At 48.1% G+C, this 22500-nt stretch overlaps 1 protein-coding gene across 8 annotated transcripts in view; it reads right to left on the bottom strand.

The window, feature by feature from the left end:
• The window catches only part of LOC121713639 (nuclear receptor coactivator 3-like), a 76260-nt gene that overhangs the window by 39285 nt on the left and 14475 nt on the right, over positions 1-22500 (bottom strand). For 3 of the 8 annotated variants that reach the window (XM_042098409.1, XM_042098403.1, XM_042098406.1), the window contains exon 2: positions 2147-2242. The exons of 1 other annotated variant lie outside the window; for it this stretch is intronic. The gene's annotated coding sequence lies outside the window, so the exon portion shown is untranslated. Of the gene's footprint in view, positions 1-2088; positions 2249-11832; positions 11924-16056; positions 16502-22500 lie in introns of those variants that run through there. 4 more of the 8 variants (XM_042098407.1, XM_042098405.1, XM_042098404.1 and 1 more) reach the window with 4 other exon arrangements.

Genomic DNA, 22500 nt, shown 5'->3' with positions numbered 1-22500 from the left:
GCCTCAGGTCAACACCAACACATGGACACTGCTGACCGCAAGGGTGATCAACTGTTATAAACCTATGGGTAGCAGTTCAAGCCGGTTGTGACGCTCGCTCGCTAATTGTTAGCATCATAAAGCTATTAAAAGGTGGGTACGGGCGAGATCGTGGCCTCCATCTCGGAGCGTGCCGAAATCAGAGCATCATGGGAAAAACCAAAAGTCATCTGCAAGCGGAATGGCATGATATAGCAGAGCTCCGCCCAACCACCCCCCACCCCCAATCCATCCTCCTCTTCCTCCTCCTCCTCCTCTGCGTCTCTAGGTTATTTACTCACAGGGGCTGTCACATCTCCAGACGGAGTGGGAGATAAATGCTTTGTTTCGGTGTCCCTGGCAGCATGAGCAGGGAGAATAATTTGATTTCACCCCCCCCCCCCCCCCCACCGCCATCCGTGTGTCTCTCTCTCCACCTACTTCTTTTTCTTTACACTCGTTTCTCTCTCTCCATCTTTTTTCTCACGGTCTGTCTCCACCTCCCTCTCTTGGTACCTATTCTCTCCTTCACGCTCTTGCTTCTCTCCATCATCTGTGCATCAGTGTGTTCCTGCAGAATCATCCCCTCCTTACTTTTTCCTCACCATCTTTCTCTCTCTCTATCTATCTCTCCCCACCTTTCGCTATCAGACTCTCTTTGACTCTACCTGTCTCTCCACACCTAACTCTTTTCACTGCTCACCCGCAGTCTCCTCCTCTCCTCTCTTCTCCTCTCCTCTCCCCTCCCTCCCTCTCACTCACTCTCTCTCTCTCTCCCTCCCTCCTCCCTGTTACCTCTAACTCTACCCTGCTCACTCACTCCATCTGTCTACCTTTCTGCACTGCCCCCCCCTCTCTCTTTCTCTCGATTGAGACTCAATTCAAGTGAGCTTTACTGGCATGCTATTGTTTTGCATTGCCAGAGCAGAATATTTCAACAAAAGGTGAACATACAGAATACAAAAATATGGCAAACACTGATTTATGCATCCGAGATGCTTCTCGAAACGCCTCTGACAGCTCTCCTCTGCTACCAATCACAGGGTGCAGGGAACGGTCAGCCGGCTGCTGCTCTGTGGCACACACACTCTCTCTCATCTCATCTCTCTTCCTCTACCTCACCCTCTTAAATGATGTTGGCCACTAATATCCGTCTCCCTACAGACGCGCGTGAGGTAAACACCGCCGCGATGAAGGGTTTCACCATGGAGACGATCGCTTCGCTTCCCTGATGGCTTCTAATACCTCAGTGCCTGTCTCTGACTCATTCACACACACACACACACACACACCTATATGCATATTAACATCTGTGTGGGAGGAATGCATTGTCTGTAAATGATTGAGGGGACAATTGAGTGGACACGGGGTGACAGAGCCGTCTTAACCAAGACAGCTGTATCGTATTTTAGACTTCCGTGAGACACACTCACCTGTGCAGACATGAACACCCAACCATGGATGGATGACCATGTGAGAGAAGACAGGGTGTGCGGTGATGGCATATGAAAAGAGTGTGTGTGTGTGTGAGAGTGTGTGTGTGAGCGTGTGTGTGTGAGAGTGTGTGTGTGAGAATGTGTGACATATTTACTAGTGATGGTTTAGTCGCCTGACTCTAATGCCCACCTCCACTGCAAACGTAAGCATGTGGCTGTGAGTGAACTAGGGTGGACATAGCAACTCTGAGATCTGACTCGTGTTTCCCAGAAGCGTTTTTGAGTGACCACAGTAGTTACTGTGGAGAGAGAGAGAGTTCAAAGGGATAGTCATGTAGTCAAGTATAGGAATGGGTCAGCCTCTGATTGGGATTCCAAGCTTCTTACCATTAGTGAGCCATGACCAGTATGGATGTATGGTAGTGGTATATGTGTGGGATTGCGGGGAGAGTGTGTGTGTGTGTGTGTGTGTGTGAAAGAGGTAGAGAGGAGTGTGTGCCCCCCCCCCCCCCCCCGTAGTCACTATCCAACCTGTGCAGACACAACTCCACAGCAGGGATGTACACACATCACACATGCATCTCTCTCACACACACACACACACATTCTCTCTCTCTCTCTCACACCGACACACAGGTACGCTGTGCTGCCTGTTACCATGCCAACTGCCACCTTAGCCAATCAGCACACACCTCGTGACAGAGCAGAGAAAAGGTGCTCCGATTCCACCTCAGCAGAAGGCCCCGGTGGTGACGATCCTTACTGCTCCCGCGAGGGACTCTCAGCTTCTGTGGCTCTACACACACACACACACACACACACACAGACACAGGAAAAAAAAGAGTGATAATAAGTACTTGAGTTTGACATGGAGTGTTCATTATCATCATATTATAACAGAGCAGCCAACAGTATTAATCAACAACTCCTTAATGACAGCCCAGGAAGCAGTACTGCATGTTCATGATGAACAGGCAGCAAGAGCTGGAACAGCAGTGTCTGTGTGTGTGTGTGTGTGTGTGTGTGTGTGTGTGTGTGTGTGTGTGTGTGCGCATGGAAACTCATTCTGTGATTATTCACTGGTGTGTTGAGTGAGAGTCAGAGGAGCTGTCGGATCCTTCTTTCCAACTCTCAAAATGATTGGAAGTGTGAACTCCAATCAAAGCGGGGATTTAAAAATAAAACCGCTCTCTCACAACACTTCACCCCATCTCACATATAATCACAATCTCTACAGTCACAAACATGGTACAACGGAGCGTAAAAAAAACACCCTTCATGTATATACTAGAATATTTAGTAAACTGCAAATCGAACACAACACAGCTAATATTCATCCAAGTGCACTGGCAGTCAAATAAGTGTTGTTTGAGATGGAAACAGCCGCTCTCTCTCTCTGAATCTGACTGGACTCTTCTCCAACCACACCATCATCTGTTCTCTGAATCTCACTGGACTCTTCTCCAACCACACCATCATCTGTTCTCTGTGCTCCCCGACCTTGCGCAGCCCTGGCCGGGAGCACTTCAGACCATCGCACCTGCTCCGCAGCCAAGGGCATGGCTCCCTCTCACACACACACTCTCTCCCTCTCATTCGGTCTTTTTCGCCCCTCATTCGTTCTGGCCAAATAGCAGAGGATCAAGACCAGGGCACAAAAACCTGCACCAACTCTCTCTCTCTCTGCCTCTCCATCCTTCTCTGCACACTGGTCCTGTGCATCCCTAAGGCTGCTAGTGTGTGTGTGTGTGTGTGTGTGTGTGTGTGTGTGTGTGTGTGTGTTTTCTCATTACACTCTGGTTTTCATTACACTTTGGGATGAGGGAGGAATGTAGTGATGGCCAAGAGCCATTACAGAGAGAAAGAAAGAAAAACACAAAAGTGGAGAAAAACAGCAAGAGAGCGAGAGAGAGAGTGAGAGTGAGAGAGAGAGAGAGAGCACACAGACAGAGCTGGCGTGTTCCTATGGACCCGTGCTCTGGCAAATGAGAGCCAACAAGCAGCGTATGCACCACTGCTGATTCTAACACCAACCAAATGACTGATCTACAACAAGCAGCCACCATATCACTCCCACGTCCACACATCACTGAGAGAGATGTGTGTGGTGTCCCATTACTGAACTTGATCTGAAGGTTGTTACAGAGAACACCAAGGATCCAGAGTCCCTGTGGAAGACTGGCTAGATAAAGTGGCTAGCACATGTGTGTGTGTGTGTGTGTGTGTGTGTGTGTGTGTGTGTGTGTGTGGCAGAAAGTGGCTAGCACATGTAGGGCCTGAAATGAGCAAACCTGGATCAGTCGCATCACAGAGCGATGGCCACCCAGTGATGGCCCGGTAGAGCTGCACTAAACAGACATCAGAGGACACGTTGACCAATTCCACCTGTGACACTGGAAACTTTTTGACCTCTCAAGCTGTGTCCGCTCACTGACCAGGTTCTGGTTATCCACCCCTACAGCGCCATTTTGATTGTTTTGTTGAAATCGCCCCTCTTTCTCCTCTGGACCGCCCTTTAACATGTGACGATGGTATGGCTCACTCAGTGAGTCCAGCTGCTCCCCAGCACACCGCAGAGAAATCCAAATAGCCCCCACAACCCACCCTGCATGTACCCTGACCTCGCATTGAACTCCTGCGCCACAGATATTTCTGGGAAAACACAAAAGATAACAGGAAGTTGTGAGTGGCCAGCTTCCTGTTTGTGTTTCTCTGATCAGCCTGGTCTCACTTTCTCTTCTGTAAAAATTAGTTGTGTGTCTGTATTTGTGTCTGTGTATTTTTACAGTGTGTATATGTATACAGATTGGACAATCCCCATCAGAGCAATGCTGGAAGTTTATCTTAATTTTATTTGTACAAATTCTCTGATTTTTGATTAACGAGTCATCATGCAGCCCACTGTAGCTTTCCGAGTGGCCATTCTTGCTGCTGGTGCTGCCATATGCCCCACCCCAGTAAAACAGTGAGGATGAGCCACTGGGACAAGCCGTCTGACAACCAAAGAACATGTCTGTCAACCAGAGCGATTCAAGCTGACCAGAGCTACGCCTCCCAAACAAGGCGCGACTGGATACATGACTCCCAGAATGCCGGCCAAAGACAGGCATTCAACATTTATCATCGGGGGTAAAACCTCCCATTTGGAATCAAAAAAGCAGCCCGAAGAGCTGACATGTGAAATTATCGCCAGCTTAGAGAAGACTTTAACAACGGGCTCCGAGATCCGCCAGAGAAGGGGAGCGGTGCAGATTTTTTTTTTTTTTTTTGACTTTGGTTGTGTGATTTAAGGGGCAAGCAAGAGAGATGGTAAGAAAGAGACACAGAGTGAGAGGAGAAGAGAGTTGAAAGATAGAAGAAGAGAGGAGAGAGAGAAGAGAGAGAGAGAGAGAGAGAGAGAGAGAGAGAGAGAGAGAGAGAGACAGAGAGAGAGAGAGACAGAGAGAGAAGAGAAGAGAGGAGAGACAGAGAGAGAGACAGAGAGACAGAGAGAGACAGAGAGAAGAGACAGAGAGAAGAGAGGAGAGAGAGTGTGTGTATGTGTGTCTGTGTGAGTGAGAGAGAGAGAGCGAGAGAAAGAGAGAGAGCGAGCGAGCGAGCGAGAGAGTGAGAGTGTGTGAGAGAGGGAGACCAGAAGGAGCTGGCGAGAAGTCCAGAACCCGCCGGGCATGGGAGACGTATCCATGGTGAAGAGGAGGGGACTATTCTGGGATGCATGCCTATTAGCATAGCCCAGTCATTGTGGCGTTCCATTTGTCATTCCCCACATGTACAGTATGTCAGTGGGCACACATGTTTGGTGTGTGTGTGTGTGTGTGTGTGTGTGTGTGTGTGTGTGTGTGTGTGTGTGTGTACACTTGTACATGCGTGAACGTATGAGAATCAGCATGTGTGTGGGTGACCGTGACCATATGTGTAAGTCTGTGAGTGTGTCTGGGCATATGTGAGTGTCTGGGGGTGTGAGCGGACGATTGAGTGAGCGCATGTATCATCGCATCGCGAGTGTGTGATCAGATGTCTGTGTGTGTGTGTGTGTGTGTGTGTGTGTGTGTGTGTATTTTTTTGTGTGTGCGAGTGAGTGAGTAAGTGATCAAGTGAATAAGTGTGAGAGAGAGAGAGAGAGAGAGAGTGAGAGTGAGAGTGTGTGTGCGTGTGTGTGTGTGCCACAGAGCATCAGCCGAGTGACCGTTCCCTGCACCCTGTGATTGGTAGCAGATGAGAGCTGTCAGAGGCGCTCTAGTTTGCCTGATGTATGGGCCCTCACAAACCAACAAAGAGCCTCCTTTAGCTTATGTATTTCCTATTAATTGGAAACCGGGAGAGGGAGAGCGAACAAGAGCGAGACAGAGAAAGAAAGAGGGAGAGACAGAGAAAGAAGGAGGGAGAGGACTGCTTAAACTGAGAGAATTTATAGCATGTCTGTGACTAAAGGAAAATGGGTCCAATTTGACAAAATATGAAACCCGGGGGTGGTGGGGTGGGGTGATTTAAAACAACAACCCCAAAAATGTCTGACTTTTATGCAATGTGTGCATATATGTGAAGCCAGCTTTCAAAGTCATTGTTAATGCCTCTTGTTCCGCCATAAACTATGGGCTTCAGGACGACTGGCATCAGCCAACTTCTGCTTAGGAGGTTTCTCTCCCATGCGAGTCCTCGGCTCATGCACAGAGCACACAGCACCCCAGCCAACATATGAACCGTATGGACTACTGACGCTAGGCTGGAGCACTGACAGCACGATCATGGCCCTACTTGAATATTGATGAGCTAACTGAACTGATAATCATGTTAAAGCAAAGATCCTAATGAAGTAGGACTAGCTCATTATGAAAGGGAGGCTTTCTGCGTCCAGAGGAGTTTTCTAGGACCAGGTCGTGGCTCGGACATCTGCGTATGACTCTCTTGTGGCCTTGGAAGAGGGTCAGTCACGCGTCGTCATCCAGAGGCTACCTGTGGATATAGACCCTCACACCTTGTGCAAAAGCACCATGCTGCCTCCAGACCTCTATACCTGGGGAGTCCATTCATCTTCACAGAGACAGAGCGAAAGATGGAGCAGTTGTCTCTCCTGAAGATCTTCTCATTAATACAGCCATTAATGAGAAGGGAAAGAACTGAACAGCATGAGAGGAGAGGAGAGAAGAGATGGAAAAAGAGAAGAGAAGAACAAAGGGGAGAGGGACAGAAAAGAAAGGGATAGCAGAGAGAAGGGCAAGAATCAGAGAGGTGGAAAAGACAGCAGATGAGGAGGAGGAGAAGCAGGAGAGATATGGAGGTGTAGTGGTGGTGGAGGAGGAGGAGGAGAAGCAGGAGAGATATGGAGGTGTAGTGGTGGTGGAGGAGGAGGAGGAGGAGGAGGAGGAGGAAGAAGAGGCACACTGAAACTTGAGAAGGTTCGTTGAATTGTTCACACTAGTCTACTTGCACTTGTCCCATTCTTTAAAATCCTTCAAGAAAACGGGAGTGATTTCAGCACGGGGGGCAGGGCAGGCGTGGGGTGTAATGGGGTAGGTGGGTGGGGTAATTACGCCTGATGCTGGGGGAAGGAGAGAGATAAGGGAGCCCACCGCTGGTATGTGTCACGTGGCCCACAGCCATCAGCAAATGGGCGCCATAATTGGGAGAGTGAGAGTCTGCTATATTATGATGCCCCACTGACAAACAAGGTGAGATTGCTTGTGTGTGTGTGTGTGTGTGTGTGTGTTTTTGTGTGGTGTGTATGCCTACATTCAGCATGAGACAGAAAGACAAGAGCAGGCTCCAGAGAGTGCCAGCAAACAGAGACAGATGGAGGGAACGAGAAAGAGAAAGAGAGAGACAGAAAGAGAGAGAGACAGAAAGAGAGAGAGAGAGAACAGGCGAGAGAGAGAGAGACAGAAAGAGAGAGAGAGAACAGGCGAGAGAGAGAGAGACAGAAAGAGAGAGAGAGAACGAGAGAGAACAGGCGAGAGAGAGAGAGAGAGAGAGAGAGAGAGAGAGAGAGAGAGATAGGGAGGGAGGGAGATATAGAGAGAGAATGACTGCAGAAAGGTAGAGCTCCGTAGCTGAAACATACACACACACACACACACACACACACACAGTCAATGCAAATGCTGTGGCTCCCTGGAAAAAACAGCATTCCCTGGAAGCAGTGCAGACGTGCAGAGAGGCTCTGGCATCCTCTAGCCTCACTCTTCCGCTCTCCACTTCACTCCCTCGCTCTCTCACTCTCTCACTTTCACACCATCCTTCCTCTTCTCCACCTCTGAGCTGCGCATCACCTTCACTCGCTCACTCATCCTCTTGCATTTTCTCTCTCACCACCTTCCATGTATTCTCTCTCTCACTCTCTCTTTCTCTCACTCTGCTTCATGCCTGCTTCCATCCCTCCTTTTCCTCACCCTGCATTGTTTTTTCTCACTCTCTCTCTCTCCCTCATTCCCTCTCTCCTCCTTCCCTCCCTCCCTCCCTCGACTCACTCTCTTTCCCCCTCTCTGCTGAAAATGGCAGAGACCCAGCAAAGGCAGCGTCTACGTTTTCCAGTGTGCACGCGCACACACACACACACACCTCCCCCAGACAAACACACAAAGACATAGCCTACAGTTCACACATACACAAAAAACACACAACACAAACACACAGACATATTATATACACAACCCCCCCCCCACCCCACACACACACACACACACACACACACACGCACAGAGTACATAAAGCCACATTGTGTTGAACTTTCTGTGACTTTTCTTAGCTTCACTCTCTCAAACAAAACCAGCAGTTAGTGAAAATGCAAAGTCGGCGCCAAGCCACAATCTGGCACCTGGCCTGCCAGTTAGCATAGCAGACCACTGGGGCTAATAAAGCCGTGCACACACAGCGCCAGCACTACTCCACAGCTGTGTGTGTGTGTGTGTGTGTGTGCGCATGGTACAAGTCTGTCAGTGTGCAGGGGGGGGTCTTTATGTGTGTGTGTGTGTCTGTATGTGTACACTTAGTGCGAGTGTGAGTGTGTGTGTGTGTGTGTGGTACACGTCTGTGTGTGTGCGAGGGTCTTTATGTGTGTGTGTGTCTGTATGTGTATACTTGTGTGTTTGTGTGTGTGTGGGTGGGGTGTGTGTGTCATACTGTTCACATGAGGTGATGCATGTGGTTCTACCCTCTCCCCTTAAAAGGTCATGACCAACAAACAGAAATATAGGCTCTATATATATATATATATGAGTCAGAAATCACACCTATATTCAAGCATGAAAAACATCTCAACAGGAGACATCAGCCCTATGGGAATGAGAACCCTTCCATTATGGCATCATTATGATCGTCACAGCCAGACTCAGACAAGCCAGACAAGCTGTGTCATTTAACAGGAGTAGATCACCTTCAAAACCATTAGAAAGGCTGAGCACATAGGCGTGTATGTAAATGGATGAGAATCGTGGTCCTAAATTCAGCCTGTAATCCAAGCCTGCAGGGTGGGGCTGTTAAAGAGAGCCAGAGTTTGTTACTGGATATTTGAATAATTACCAAAAATAAGTTTCATTTCTCAGTGAGTCATTACTTTCCAGCAGAGTGTAAACCCTCCACGGGATCTGTCTCCCTCTCTCTCTCTGTGTGTGTGTGTGTGTGTGTGTGTGTGTGTGTGTGTGTGGGAGAGACATGAAAAAAAGAAAAGAAAACACACACAATAGTGATAGGCCACTGGAAAATACCACACGTAGGTGTGAGGCACCAGCTAAAGCCCAGTGGTGCTCATAAACAAACCATCTGCAGCCCCAAGAACAAGCCTGCCTGATTAGGAACTCCTTGGTTAAAGGAGACCATCACTCTACACAACAGTGAGCTAAGGGAGACATTAAGAAATTACCAGTATTGTGGAGAGAAGCAATCAATGGCTCAATCACTTTTAAAATGAAATATAACCCAATTCATACTATCTGTATGGATTAAGAATCGGAATATTTTATTTATTCTACATAGTCACAGTGCACCTTTGTTGTCTACTCTTGTGTGTGTGCTGGAAAGGGTCTATGCCTAGTTGCTTGTTAAAACAATATCTAGCTTTATAGAGCCCATCTATACCTTGTGGTAGCATGTACCGCTAGTCTGTATGTTCAACAATAACACATATGAAAGTTATGTATGAGGGCCCATGACATAGAATCGGCCAGGCCACCTTAAGGTAGCGCATCCCATAGTATTACTAAGCATTTGGCACAATCTATGCAGCAGGTTTGGCAAAAAAACAAATTTCCTAACTGAGTACAGACAATCATATTCATATGACAATGAAGCTGATCACAGTGGGGTCAGAACACTGACTCTGGACATGTGTAATAATATCAAGAGTACATAAGTGGGAGCCAAGTGGTTCCTTCAACATCGACCTGTTGCGCCGTTTCCAAATGAGGTTCTGACAGACGGACATGACTAAACACCCACATGAAGACACATCAAGTCCCTTAGGGGGACAATACAACACCTGACATGATCTCATCCTCGCCTACGAAACCCCCCACCACCGCCACGGAGTTCTTTTCCGGACTCATTCTTCGTCCCCACATTTGGAGTGACAGCCAGTGTGCGGGCGCGTCCAGTGACAGCCCCAGACAGGAAAGAGATTCTCCAGTATGACTTCCTGTTGTTGAAGGTTTTTTTTTTTTTTTTGGGGGGGGGGGGTTGTCAGAGAGGTGGTGGGCAACAGTCCAACGGCACTGCCTCCTTCCGCTTCGCGTGCGAGAGAGCGCATCTCGTACAAACACCAGGCCCCGTTTTGGATTGGCCACAAACGGCCAGAATCAAACGTAAACAGGAAGCGCATCCCACAATGCCATCCTGAGGAGAAAAAAAACACTGAGCCTGGCGCCTGCCAACAGACATTTACACCCCCAAACTGTAATTACAACACCCCACAGCACAAATCAAGTGAGGACACAGACACAAAACACATGGATTTGGCCCTTTAACTCCATAATAAAAGACACCCCTCACATGCGCACAATGAGCATGTGGAAAAATATGTGCATAATCTAGTGCCGTCTCTCGTTGTCAGCTGACCTTTCTTGGCTCCTACACTCTTAATGGAATAGCAGAACACGGCTGGTCATTTCGGCCGCACCCCAAAGGCCAGTTCCCCTGAGAGGCACAGCTGAAGCATCAGAAGAGACAGGCCACCTATCAGCACTTTCCGCACAACACACATCACACATGACCCGTCGCCCATTCCCACCTTCATGTAATCAATAGCGGTCTGATTCAAGGCATACGAGTTAGGGTGTAATTGTGTGTGTGTGTGTGTGTGTGTGTGTGTGTATCTATTAGCTGATGCTGCCCTGAGGCTCGACTACTTTTCATACTTTAACAGAAACGCACATGGTTCTGATAAAGATAGAGATCCAAAGGCCAACATGAAGATTCACTGCACTCAAAGCTTGCTCCTACTGTATAAGACATCTCCCAGACAAACAGCATTACCTAAGGGCTAGGCTTTCTATCCCCTTGATATAGTCTGAAAGGTGCAAATACTTTAGGCAAACATGTAGCCAATGAAATACACTAGGCTAACAAGTGAGTGAAGAATTCATTATGATTTATCTGATTGTAGGCTGAATGATGTGTATGAGGGGCTGACAAAAGGGCTAGGACCCAGGGGAAAACCACCAGAATCCAGCCTCGTCCATTTGGCAAGCCTGGGAAGGAGAGTTAACTCACAGCTGTGATGAGAGGTGCAGTGTGTGTGTGTGTGTGCGTGTGTGTGTGCGCGTGCGAGTAGTGCGATTGTGTGTGAGTGTATATATTACAGAGAGAGAGAGAGAGAGAGAGAGAGAGAGAGAGAGAGAGAGAGAGAGAGAGAGAGAGAGAGAGAGAGAGAGATCAGCAGACATGTGCGGAGCATGTGTGAACACGTAGTGTTTTTAAAGGTGCACTGTAAAACTTTCTGCAGGACGGAGGGAACAGCCATTATCGGGTCTAATAGGAACTGCCAGCTCACAGTCCTTGCAAAAAAGAGAGTGACAGAGAGAGAGAGAGAGAGCATAGGGAATGAAAGGGTGACTGGGGATTGGGGTGACATGGGATGGGATGGAAATGAAAGGGACTGAGTGTGTCAGTATCAGTGTTTCAGTGAGTGTGTGTGTGTGTGTGTGTGTGTGTGTGTGTGTGTGTGTGTGTACGCGCGCGCACACGTTTGTGTGCGAGCGTGTGTGTGTACGTGCAAGAGAGAGAAAAAAAAACAAGAGTAACAAAGGAAGATGTTTTTAAAAAAATATGAGCTGGGTGGGGGAAGCAGTGCTTAGCGTGAGACTTGGCTGCAAAGTTGTGCTGGCTGGAGTCATAAGCAGACTTGAGATAAGATTGAAGGAGTGAGGACGTGTTTTTCCTCAGCACTCACCCCCCACTGAACTGAAGGTGTGTGGAACCAGCACGCCTCTTTCTCTCTGTGTGTATGTGTGTGTGTGTGTGTGTGTGTGTGTGTGTGTGTGAGCGAGCTTAAATGCGTGACCATTTGTCTTGTCTCTGTGCGACTAGGTATGTGTGTGGCAGGAGATGGCAAGAGAAATATTCTCCACATATCACAAGGAAATGAAAGCACTCTTGACAAGTCTGGCTGACAAACAAGCACACAAAGAGAAGGAGAGAAAAAAAAAAGAGAGTGATGAGATAAAGGTAGCGGAGAAAAGAGGGAGATGGAAGAGAAAGAGGGAAGAGAGTGGGTATTCTCTAGAGTGCTTCTACACATTCTCCTCCCTCAACATGAAAGGCAGGTGCTGCTCACCCGCTCACTACCTATCTGAGCAATATAGACATCAGTCTGCCAAACCAACTGTTTCCCAAGAAGAGACACATACACACACACACACACACACACACACACACACACACACACACACACACACACACAGACACACACACACACACACACGGCCAGAGAGAAGAGGTAGGGCTGTTAAGCTAGGCGTCTTTATAGAGCACCTGATTCCAGCGGGCTTGGAGGAACAGGGTCAGGCTGCAAGCGAGCGGCCTGCTGAGTTAAATATTAAGTCAGACGGATTGAGCGCGCGACTAAAAGAGAACGAGAGCGAGGAAGACAGACAGGCAGCGAGAGAGAGAGCGAGCAAGAGAAAGAAAGAAAGAAAGAACGAAAGAAAAGGAGAGGGAGGGAGTGCACTGTAATTTAGGGTGTTAGATAACGATTTTAAAATGAAAAAAAAAAAAAAATGGAAAATTATATCCCTCCACGGGAAAATGACACAGTTTCCAAACATTCTGCTGTGACTATTTATAATGTAATTACAGGATGGAGAGGGGCAGCTGACGGTTTATGCCTCTCTGAGACGGGCAGCGGATGGGTGGGGGAGGGGGACAGGGCTGGGCAGGGCTGGGCTGGTGCGTAGATGGGGAGGGGTGGACACAGGATGGGTGGGCAGGAGGCGGCTCAGACCCAATTACTGTAATAGGGTCAATCAATGCATCCCTTCAGCCACTGCCTGCCCACACTGCTCTGATATGGCCAGCCCTTCTGCACAGCTACAGAAGATATTTATGCACAGTTGCTACTTAGGCCTACACCTTACATACCCCAGCAGCTTTGTGCTCTAGCTGTTGAAGCATTAAACTAACGGGCCGAGACCGACCAATACACAAAGACTTTAGAACTTCAGCGAGTGCTGTCCATTCTCCTGATGATTACTCCTACTCCATAAGCTGGAGTGTATTTCCCAAATTCACAAGTGATTTGGGGGAATGATGTGACTGTTTCAACCTATCAACCTATCCCTACTGCTGACCACACAGTAATCCTTACTACTGACCATCTGTGTTTTCTTAAGCAGCACTTAGCAAACACTTTTGGTTTGCTCATATCTGGTCAGCTCAACTCTCCAATGTGCCAGGACGGAGGGGCAGTGTACTAGTCTTTTCACTGGGGGTGGGTGCCCCAAGCTTCAACACTTCAACTCTTCAGTATACGCAACCTTAAAATCATCCACTTCCATGTCATATTCTTATCAGTGCACAGTCCAGGACAGTGAGCTATATCAGCACCTTTCCTGCCAAAATAGCTCGATGGTGCTTTTTAGGAGATATTATCGTTTGGATAGAGACACAGCCTTAAGCTTGAAGTCTCAAAGACGGAGGTCCTTGTAATTCCAGCCATCCATTCATACGAAGGTGATACCAGAGGTCAGCTCAGCCACAGATGGCACCAGTAGTGACATTTGTCACGTGGCATTTCACCCACTGCTATGACTCTGTGACGAATCCGGCAGCCTGCATCGTGAAACGTCTTTGGACAATTCCGAATCCGGTGGCACCCCTGGTCTTTCCATCAGCCAAAAAGCCACATGTCACACGTCACTATCCACCTCTCTTCACTCTCCTCCACTCTCCCTGTTGCTGTGCAGCGAGAGGCAGAAGCTACACTCCAGACTCATTTCTTCCATGTTCTCACAGTGCTATCCTATAAAGCTTAAAAAACAAAACAAAACAAAAAACAGCTGATGACTCTTGCCAGATCATTTACAAAGCTGACACACTCAGTTGAATATAATCCTGAATAAAAGTATCTGGGCACACACCACCTGCTCATTTTTTTCTCGTTTTTCTGTTCCTGATACAACTTCAACAATTCATCACCGCTATCTGGCACACAACACTTCTTTCAATTTTGTTCTCCTTAATTGGCTGTCTACTCCATTGCAGCCAAACTGAACTGAACTCATAAGCCAGTTTGTGTAAAAAGTAAACAATCTGCCACAAATAAGTATATATCCTCTTTTTATCCCGTGAGGGAAATTTGGTCTCTGTATTTATCCCAATCCGTGAATTAGTGAAACACACTCAGCACACAGTGAAGACACAGTGAGGTGAAGCACACACTAATCCCGGCGCAGTGAGCTGCCTGCATCAACAGCGGCGCTCAGGGAGCAGTGAGGGGTTAGGTGCCTTGCTCAAGGGCACTTCAGCCGCGCCTACTGGTCGGGGCTCGAACCGGCAACCCTCCGGTTACAAGTCCGAAGCGCTAACCAGTAGGCCATGGCTGCCCTTAAAATAATCCTCACTGTAAATATCAAGGGCTCAAACGCTTCCTATCTAGAACCCTTCTGCCAAGATACAACATTGGGCTTGGGGTGGGGTCTGGACCTGGAGACTTGAAATCACACTGAATAATTCCCAGAACTCCCAGTGAACCACCATCGAAGTCAAGCTCTCCAAGTGGTAAGCAGAAAACTGTGCTCGAAGGTATGGTGCAAATGTGGGTTAAGCTAAACTGACATAGCATGTTTTTAGCCAATGCTATTGGGAGCAAACATAAACATGGCTGAATCATTTATGAGTTTCAAAAGCATAGGCATGTTTTAATATGGGCCACTATGCAGTGGCTTTGGCTTGGCATTCTTTCGCAAAAATGTTAAAACCCGGTGGGAACAAACATCATTAATTACACAGCTAAAAAGTCAGACTGAGATGGGCATGGACAAATTGATATATTTAATCTAAAAAAACTATGGTGACTGTAGCAGTTCCACAAAAATGTCAACAGCAACATTCAAATGATGGTGTCTAAAATGTTACCCATTACAAAATGTGTATAAGCAAACTACAAAACATAACAAAAAACAACCATCTATGCCTCTGCCCCCAACAAGCCATGGATTTCTGAATTATACTTCGCCGTGTTAACAAAAGGCCAGTCGGAGAGAAAAGACATCAGTGTGCTGCTGTTGCTACTGCTGCTGTGTTTGGAGTATTATCTGACATGGGGGTGTGTGTGTGTGTGTGCGCGTGCGTGTGTGTGTGTGTGTGAGTCTGTGTGTGTGTGTGTGTGTGTGTGTGTCTCTCTCCTCGGTGCCTAGCCAGTCTCAGGACCGTCCTTCAGTGTGACTTCGCATCTGCTTCCAATCTGCACCAGTGGCCTGGCACAGGCACCCTCCCTCCCTCCATCTTTTTTTTTCATTTCACATCCTTTCTCTGTGCATTTCATCACTGTTCCAAAACAACAGGGCGTGAATGATACCTGCCATATGGTCAGTCTGAAGGTGCCCCCGTTAGGTGCTGTCCCACCACAAGGTGCTGTTTTTAATGACGACCATCATTCTCTGGGTAATGTGTCACAGAGTCAATAAGGATAGAGAAGAGCTACTCACACGCTGACACAGATTAAGAGAGACAAAGATAATAGGAGATGGAGAGAACACAGATGAGAGAGACAGAGAGAGCAGAGAGGGAGAGAGAGACAGAGAGAGGATATTGAGATGGAGAGAATGAGGGAGAGGGACAGAGTGAGTGTGAGAAAGATGGATGGATTTGGGAGGTGACGGGGAGCTGGGTGCATCTGTGTCAGAGCGGCTTACACTCCTAGAGTGTGAGAGAGAGAGGAGAGAGAGAGAGAGAGAGAGAGAGAGAGAGAGAGAGAGAGAGAAGGAGACAAAATATGTTTTGGATATGACAGACGCGCAAACAGGAAGCTGGGAGCATGGAGAGAAACAAACATGAGAGAAAAAGAGAGGAGACAAAGAAAGAAAAAAGAAAGAAAGAAAGGAAAAGAAAGAAAGAAAGAAAGAAAGAACACACCAGAAACTGACCAAGGACCTGAAAGATTAAGTGAAACACATACCAGAAGTGTGCTGTTGTCACAGGTAACACTGGTGATTTGAGTGGTCAATAGTCCTGACACAATGCCACCATCCAAGCACATGGCCATTTCCCCCATGTGAACCATCGACTGTCAGGACACTCTGGCAAAGCTAGCACTGCTATTGACATTAGTGTTATCAATGTCATTGCAGTTAGTCTTACAAGTGTTATTACTGTTACTGTTAGTGTCTGCAGTTGTGATTCGTTAGGATCGCTCGGGGTGGTGGGGTAGCTGGAGTTGTAGTCGCCATTGTCGCTGTTATTGCTCCGGTTATTCAGCTCAAAGTGTTCATTTGAGTGCGAAAGCCCTTCAGCTGGACAGGCCTGTATATTCAGGGACATATGAGGGACGTATGCAGATCAGGACCGCTGTGCAAAGTGCGCTAGCTGGAGGAAGATGGAGGGAAAAGGAGAGGTGGATGTGATTGAAAGAGAGAATGAGTGAAAGAGGAAAAGGAGAGGAGGGAGAAGGAAAAAAACAAAGACCAAAAGACAGATAGAGGAAGGAAAAGGAGAGGGAGAAAGAAAGAAAGAAAGAAAGAAAGAAAGAAAGAGAGGGAGAAAGAGAGGGAGAAAGAGAGGGAGAAAGAAAGAAAGAAAGAAAGAAAGAAAAGAAAGAAAGAAAGAGAGGGAGAAAGAGAGGGAGAAAGAAAGAAAGGTCACTGATCAAGAGGGAGAAAGAAAGAAAAGAGAAAGAAAGAAAAAAAGAAAGAAAGAAAGAAAGAAGAAAGAAAAAAAGAAAGTAAGAAACTGATGGACAGGAAAAGAAAGCAAAGGGAGAGATAGCATGCACTCCCCACATCCCTCGCTCCCTCCCTCCCACTCCCCACTCCTTTTTCCCTGGCGACAGTCAGAGCAGAATCACCTTCTTCTGAGATTCATGAAGCAACGCTATTCTGTTGTTTTTTTCAATGCAAGTCAAAGGAAAAACTGCAGAGTAGAGGAAAAGAGAAGAGAAAAAACTGAATAAAGAAATGCATATTTTAAGATTTGACTGTCCAAAGAAGAGCAGAGACTAGCAAAACACACAAATGCACAAACAAACACACACACACACACCAAACAAACATCAAGGTATACATTCAAACTACATCAGAGAAATGAAGTATTCAAATCAGCCCCTTACACAAACAGAACATCCATCACGCAACACACACACACACACACACAGAGAGACAGAGAGAGAGAGAGACACACACACACACACACACACACACAGAGAGACAGAGAGAGAGGGAAAAAAAACCCTACAGAACCATAGAGCACACATATATGAGCACGCATGCGTGCTTGAACATACACACATACCCACGAGCCTGCTCTCTCTCTCACACACACACACACACACACACAAACTCCTGGTGGAGCATCCAAATCACATTTACTCCCTGCCCATCATCCATCATTCCACACACACAAAAGGCTCACACAGCGGCGACAGCAAACTGCATGGCAACATGCGCGCACACACACAAACAAACATTCACTCACACACACACACACACACACACAAAAGCAGGCACATAAGCAGGCACATAAGCAGGCACACCTATACAACCAAAAGGGACCACAACAAAGAAAAGAGGTTAACAAAAAGAAAACACACACAGACACCCACATACAGCCTTCTCTTTTTCAGGCATCACATGTTGTTTGCCCCTCATCTCTCTCTCTCTCTCCCTCCCTCCTCCCCTGCCTCTCTCTGTCTCCCTCTCTCCCTCTCCTCAACCCAACCACATATTAACAATCTATTGGCAAATACCAGGCTAGTAGGAGACAAAAAAACAGAGAAGAAAAAAGAATGGGAGAGAGAGACAGAAAAAAAAAACTTAACACAATACAAATAAATAACAACGTTAAATATTTGAAACCAAAAGGACGGCAGGGCAAGAGAAGCAACAAAGCGAAGAGAAGAGAGAGAGAGAGAGAAACAGAGACGGACACAGACAGGGTCAAGCGTCCTCAGTAACATCTCTGTTTGTACCCTATCAATCTGTGTTGTGAGGCCATCAAGGCTCAGCAGAGGGGCTATACGCTCCTTATCTAATGGGCCGTCTCCTAAGGGCCAGCTGATTGGATTGGAGAGGAGAAATGTTTGACCGGAGAGAGAGAGAGAGAGAGAGAGAGAGAGAGAGAGAGAGAGAGAGAGAGAGAGAGAGAGAGAGAGAGAGAGAGAGAGGATGCGAAATCCATACATTATGCAGCCATATGGTGCCTACTGAGAGCCACACAGCGAGGATGGGAGGCAAGAGAAAGAGGGGGGGGGGGGAGAAGGACCGAGAGGGAGGGATGGAGGGAGAAGAGGGGAGGGCAGCAGAGAGAGAGAGAAAGACAGAGAGAGAGAGATGGAGAGTAGAAGAGAGAAGTGTGGGAAAGGTGAGAGAAACAGTATGAGGGAGAGGGCAGGGAAGGAGGGAAAGGTGAACGTGGAACAAAAGAGGGAGAGAGAGAGAGAGAGGAGATGGATGAAGAGAGAGAGAGAGAGAGAGAGAGTTGAGTGAGTGAGTGAGTGAGTGAGTGAGAGAGAGAGAGAGAGAGGAGGGTGAAGAGGAGATGGATGAAGAGAGAGAGAAAAAAACAGAGGGAGAAATATTGGTGGGATTACATCTCCTTTCCCCTCTCCTCTCCTTCCCTCGTAGTCCTCATTTCAGCATTTCTCTGTCCTTCAACCTCCCCATTTCACCCTCCCTCTCACTCCTTTCGTTTCCCCCTCACCCCCCCCTCTCCTTGCCTGTCTTCCTTGGCGCCTCCAATCATCACTTGTTTCTCTCTCTCTCTCTCTCTCTCTCTTATTAGCATGACTAAGTAAGTACAGTGTTGCCAAAGCACAATTAAAAACACCATAACAACTAGAACATTGACAGCATTACAGGAAACCGTAACATGAAAAATTGTGTGTATACCCTCACTTTCTCTCTCTTTTTCCACACACACACACACTCTCTCTCGCCACAGCACAAAGCCTGTCTCAGGGTCACCACACTGCCATCCCACCCCCACTCAAAAACAGATACACCTCCACATCTCTCTCCCTGCATCCCTCACTCTCAGATCTTTCCATCCTCCTCGCGGCAGATACACCTCCAGAGTCCCTCACTCTCCCCCTCCTCCTGTCTCCAGTTTTGATTCTATCCACGACTAGGAACTAGGAACAATATGGCACCATTAAACAATTTTCCACTCGTATGGGATAATTCCTCCCCCAACAAAAAGGGGATTAGATCAATCACATTAATACACACAAAAACACACACACACACACACACACACACACACACACACACAGAGCAGTCATCTGCGACAGATAGTTGACGGCGAGCAGTGCAGAGCGTCGGTGAGTAGTTAATAGAGCCGTCTGGCTTCGGAGTGGCGTAATATTATGCAAACGGGGAGCCTTTCATGTGCAGCTCAGGAGCCTCTCCATCCACAGGAGGAGGAGAAACCAACGCCTCCAAAACAATTAGCACAGCCGAGACAAGAGACGCCAACAGCAGACAATAAAGTACCCCTCCGCTCTGCTTCCTGGGTCTGCAATCAAAGCCAGGCGAAGAGAGAGAGAGAGAGAGAGAGAGAGAGAGAGAGAGAGAGAGAGAGAGAGAGAGAGAGAGAGAGAGAGAGAGAGGGGGGGGGGGGGGGGGAGGAGCAGAGAGAGGTACCGATTGAGGGGGAGAGGGAAAGAGGAGAGGACGGGCCCTCCTAGTTAACTTGGGGGAGCTCTTGTTAGAGAGGCAGACTCCAGGCCCCCCGAACCGTTTGATCAGTATTGAAAGGCAACATTAGAGGAACAAAAAAAAGAGAAGGAATAAAAATATTCCACCCCTCTCTCCCTCCCTCCCTACACTCTGCCCGTGTGCTTGGAGGAGGGCCCGACCTCTAAATGCTATTACACATTTATTTCGGCTCCTGTTTTTAAATAAGGAGCAGGGAGAATAATTGCGGCGCCTGGATTTAAAGGAGAGGGGGGGGGGGGCACTAACATTCTTCGCGTCAGTCTCTCTCTCCTTCGCTCTCTCTCTCTCTCTCTCTCTCTCAGCTCTCCTTCCCTCCCCTCTCCTCTCCGTTCTCTCGTTCCCCCTCCCCACCCCCTCTCCTGCTGGCTCTTCTTTCGCTACCCCTCCCCCTTCTTTTCCTTCTCCTCTCTCTCTCTCTCGCGCTGGCTCTCCTGATCTCCCTCTCCTGCTCTCTCCCTCTCCTGCTCTCTCCCTCTCCTGCTCTCTCTCTCTCCTGCCTCTCTCCCTCTCCTGCTCTCTCTCTCTCCTGCTCTCTCCCTCTCTCTCTCTCCCTCTCCTGCTCTCTCTCCCTCTCTCTCTGGCCGTGTCACACGCATTCAGCAGAGTAAAAAGAGAGACAGAGACGGAGAGAGCATGCGCAAGACAGAGAGACAGAGAGGACGACAGACAGAAGGAGAGAGAACAGGGGAGACAGAGAACAGGGGAGAGACAGAGAACAGGGGAGAGACAGAGAACAGGGGAGAGACAGAGAGAACAAGCAAGCGAGGGAGTGAGGAAGAGAGCAAGCAAGCAAGCGAGCAAGCGAGCGAGCAATGAAGAGCACGAGCGAACGTGCGCGTGAGGGAGAAAGCGAGCGAGCGAGCGTGTGTGTGTGTGTGTGTGTGTGTGTGTGAGCGAAGCGATGGGCGTTTCTGCTCTGCTCCTCCTTCCTCGCATGGGGTCAAAAGTTTACCGTGGTTTTATTTCACCTTTCTTCAGCCAATCAGAATGCAGCATGGGCTGCTGGCGAACTTTAACCCACTCAAACAGTGGGAAGATCTGCGCGTCCTCTACTCCAGCTTTGCCTCTTCTAAATACTCCTCTCCTTTGCATTCCCTTTCTTTTTTCCTCCCTCTCAATCTCTCTCTCTCCCTCCCTATCTATTTCCCTTCTCCATTACACACTCCAAGTGGTTGCTATTGTTTCAGTTGCTTGAATTTAAAAGGGAGTTTGGGGAGAGAAAGAGATTGGCACAAAAAAAAAGGAAACTGTTGTTCATCTACAAGAGGGCTTGTTTCTGGTCTCCTATATGTGGAGTAATTGGCTAATTTGCAGGAGGGAGGTCTTTGCATCTGAGCAGCAAATCCCCAGGAGTGGAGTGGAGCAGCACGATGCACACCCATCCTGCTTACATGTTTCCTCTATGAAATATGCACACTGGCTAATGACATCCAGTCAACACACACACACACACACGTTATCTGTGCACGGCTGCCTCTGCACACAGGCTAGAGTCAGAGAGCTGTCAGTACGGTGAGCACTGGCTAAGGGTGGGGGTTGTGAATGATTAATCATCGATTAGAAAGAAGCCAGCAGCCACAGCACTACTGCACAGCCTGGGCACGCCAGCCAGCCGGGGTTTCCGCGGTATCCAGCCTCGCGTGGATGGGATGGCTATGAGGGGATGGGAGGGGGCAGGGAGAGGAGACGCGGGGCGGGCAGGCAGGAGAGAGACACAGAGAGAGAGAGAGTGGGTGAGTGGGTGGGTGGTCGGTTGGTTCCTCTCCACCCCTCCTTATCTAAAGATTTGGATATTTAATTACAGCTCACAGTGCTCCCTTAGGGGATCCGCACCGGCTTTCATTCATTTGTTTGCATGTTCTCTTTTTTAAAAAATCCCGCACACAAACACAAGCTCCTGTGAACATCTATAATTTGGTGTGTGTGTGTGTGGGTGGGTGGGGGTGTGTGTTGGGGGGGGGGGGGGGGGGTTAGTCATGCCGATACCATGTGATGGTGACCTGGCAGAGTGATGGTGATGGGAGGATGCTCACCTACACCAGGCTTACGGCATGTCACTGTTCTTTCTCACGACACATTCACTGTGACCTTTCTCTTCACTTCTCCTCCTCTCCCACACACACACAACACACACATTTTTTCTCTCCTCCTCCAGTCTCTCTTTCTCTTTAGCTTTGATGTACTCTTCACCTGCTGACAGTGGTCTCCTACATGGCTCGTCCCGTCCTCTGACCGCTTACTCTCGTTTACACAAATCCCCAAATTCCTGACCTTGCCTCCCCGTACCCCAAGCCAAGCTCAATGACCAGAGGTTTTTACCATGGACCGGCCTCCCATGCTATGGGGTGAATTCAACAACAAAACAGACCCCCTCCTTGGAGCCTTACAAACTCAGCCTTGGCCATTGACAGCCAGAGTTAATTGTTAACCCAGAGCATCCAAACAATCACATCACACATCAGTGTGTGCATGGGCCATGATGCGCCTTGGACTGAACACACAAGACACGAGGCTGCACTATCAAGGACTTAGATTAGGCTATACGTCACACAAAACATCATGTCAATCAGGTAGTCCATAACAAGAATGCTGGAAAAAATACTTATGACCTACATATGATTGTAGAGTTCTAATCAATACTGGATAAAGGCCTTTGTCACCACATCTAATTCAAGGAGAGAACACCGTCAGTT

This window comes from Alosa sapidissima, chromosome 7 (genome assembly GCF_018492685.1).
Source record: "Alosa sapidissima isolate fAloSap1 chromosome 7, fAloSap1.pri, whole genome shotgun sequence".
Lineage (NCBI taxonomy): Eukaryota > Metazoa > Chordata > Actinopteri > Clupeiformes > Clupeidae > Alosa > Alosa sapidissima.
This window is presented reverse-complemented; position numbering and strand designations above follow the sequence as displayed.